We start from the raw sequence: 3051 nt of genomic DNA, 5'->3' as shown, positions 1-3051 counted from the left end.
ATGGATTTTTGGCTTCGAATACTCCCCTCCTCCCCCCCCCCCACCCCGCAGCTGAGCGGTCCACTTTGGAAGGCCGTGGGAGGTGGGGCCTAACTGGCAGAAGTAGGTCACTGGCCATAAGTCTCTGAAGCTTATGTCCTTGGCTCATCGGCCTCATTCCCTGCTTCCCGGTTTGTCATAAAGAGGACAGCCTCCACCATATGCTACCAGCAAGAACTGAGACGCTCCTCCATGCCTTTGAGACCAGGATGGACAGAGACTGCCTGAAATCATGACCCCAAACAAGCTTCCTTCCCTAAATGCTCCTGTCAGGCATAAAGGTCACATCAGAAGTCACTAAAAAAAAATTATAGGTTTACTCATCCCACTGTGGTCATGATTGTTTCCAGATTGTGTCATTGCCCAATTATGTTTCCTTTTTTTTCTTTGAGTGACCCACTGCATCTGCAACTTTCATTTTTAAATATGAAGCTATCCCTTCCTTTCCTGACTGGTTTTTGCCATACTCAACCAGTTCCAAACTGAACTCCATACTCAGGATTTTCTGGGCTCTGTGCTCATCCAGTATTCTATTTTCAGGTCACTTGAAGAGACACGAGTACATGGGCAAAATGACAAACTCAATGTAACCACGCATTCACACTTAGCTTGTCTAAAGAGACTGTTTATCCTTTTCCTGAACGTTCAGAGACTTCCTTTTTTAACTTCCTTTACCTCCTTAGCTACATCTGCTTGAGTTCTGTCTTGTTTTTTTTTTTTAAACTATATGTGCAGTAGTCCCCTTTGTCCATAGCCCCCAACAGATGCCTGAAAATGTAGACACCATAGCATCTCCCCTATACGTACTGAACATCCACTATTCCCCCACAGTTGAGGAGAGCCACAGAGCAGCGGAGTCCACCTGGCCTCCCAGGCTTGGTCGTTACTTACACCACGACTTCTGAACTCTAGGGCCATTATTTGGCAAACTGAGAATTGCCTGAACACAAATACTGTGCAACAGGTAAGGGGAACAGTTACTAAGTAGCACACACCACGGACTCTGAACAAAATTGATCCCCTAGGCAGAATAGATAGGGGACAGTGTGAGAATTCACTGTTCTACTCAGAATGGCCCACAATAAAACTTCACATCGCTTATTCTGGAAAGTCTCCATTTAAACTTATTTGACAGGACTAAGCCCATAAAAGAGGGGCATTCTAAATTTTTTAGTTGTTTGTATTTTATTTTTTTATTGTTGTGAATGTAGGCATATGCCTGCCGTGGCATGCATTTTTTTAACTTGATATTATTTTTTAACCAATATTTACTTAGACATTGTCTGTGTTTGCTACTTTTTGATTACTGTGGTAAAACACTATGACAAAGGCATTTGTTTGGGGCTTACAGTTTCAAAGCGTTAGCACCGATGACCATCACAGCAGGGACAGGACAGCAGGCAGGCATGGCACTGCAGCAGTCGCTAAGAGCTCACATGTTGAGACACAGCCATGAGACAGAGAGAGTGGCACTGGGAATGGCTTTTGCATCCCCAGTAATCACCTCCTCTAACATAGCCACACTTCCTAACCCTTCCCAATCAGTTCCACCAACTGGGGACCAAGTATTCAAACACACGTGCCTATGAGGGCCATTCTCACTCAGACCACACTTATGTACTCAGCCCTTTGTTGCCTGCCCTCCATTTTTGCCCCTCAGAATCACCTTCCGTCTGCAGATAGTACATCTTTTCAGATTACTTTTAGCGAGACCGTAGAGGCTGATGGCAATTTTTTTTTAAACCCTGAAAATATCTATACATTGCCCTCCTTCAAACTTAGAACCATTGAACAAGAAAATTCAAGAAGAAGGGTTACTTTTGCCCAGAATATTGACGTTCTTCATTCCCCATGCTCAAGTTGCCTTTTGGGTGCAGCTGTCGCTCTAAGCGCTGTGTCTCTCTCCTGGTGGTCTTTCTCTTCTCACTACTTGCTTCGAAGGTTTCTTTGTGATTTTGTGATCTGGTTTTTGTTCTGATGGTATGACGGTGATTTATTAATATCCATTATGTTTGAAACCCATGAGATCTCCATGATCTAAGAATGTGTTGCTTTAAATGATTCTAGAAAGTTCTCAAATTGGGGGGGGGGCGAGTCAGGTGTTTTCTTTTCCTATGCTCTCTTGCCTTCTTCTGGAACTTTCTCCCCACATAGTTGGACCTTCTCACTCTACCCTTCACTCCCGTTGATTCACCGTTGTCATTCAGCTGCACCCTGAGCCTTTCCTCAGGGCTATTTTAGTTCAGTAATTCGCTTTTAGCCTTGCTTAGTATGTTGTGGCAAGCCACGAGGAGCAAGCCAGCAAACAGCATCCTTCACAAGCCTTGTCTCTGATGCTGCTGCTTGAGTCCCTGCCCTGACTTTCCTCATCAACTGTGCTCAAACCATGTAAGTCAAATGAAGGGACCTCCCCTCAAGTTGCTTGGACTTAGGGTATTTATCACAGCAATAGAAAGTAAACTAAGACAATAGCATAGTGTGTGTGTGTGTGTGTGTGTGTGTGTGCCGTAAAGCCTCATCGCATACGTACAGAAAGCCTTGGTGCATAGAGCAGGCTATAGCATTCATTACACTCTACAATATTCAAACAACCAGGAAATCACCTAACAGCATACTTCTTATAACATTTCCCTGTCATTAGGTGACTTATCACTGTCTGTTATAGTCTCATTCTGATCATCCAATAGCCCCTCAGATAACAGATCCACCCTCAAGTCATAGCTGGGCAGAAGCACCAAATTAGGAGGTCCTGGATTAATTAACTCAGTAAAAGACAACAGTACAAGTTCACGTTGAGGCCACTGAACCCCTCCCCCCATCTCCTGATCACCAGGAAACCGCTCCAGAGCCTGCACACCCTCTGTCTTCATATCTGAGCTACAATAGCTCGTCCGTGCTGTGACTGAAAACAAAAGTAGAAAGTCCTCTAGGAGCCATAACAATGCCCCAAACGACTGTTCAAGCTTAACGTTAGGGCTCAGTCGAGTTGTCTCGGAGGTCAAAGTGCGTCTC

The sequence above is a fragment of the Acomys russatus genome, chromosome 16 (genome assembly GCF_903995435.1).
Source record: "Acomys russatus chromosome 16, mAcoRus1.1, whole genome shotgun sequence".
In the NCBI taxonomy this organism is placed as follows: Eukaryota; Metazoa; Chordata; class Mammalia; order Rodentia; family Muridae; genus Acomys; species Acomys russatus.
The sequence above is the reverse complement of the archived record's forward strand: the minus strand, read 5'-3'. Positions refer to the sequence as shown.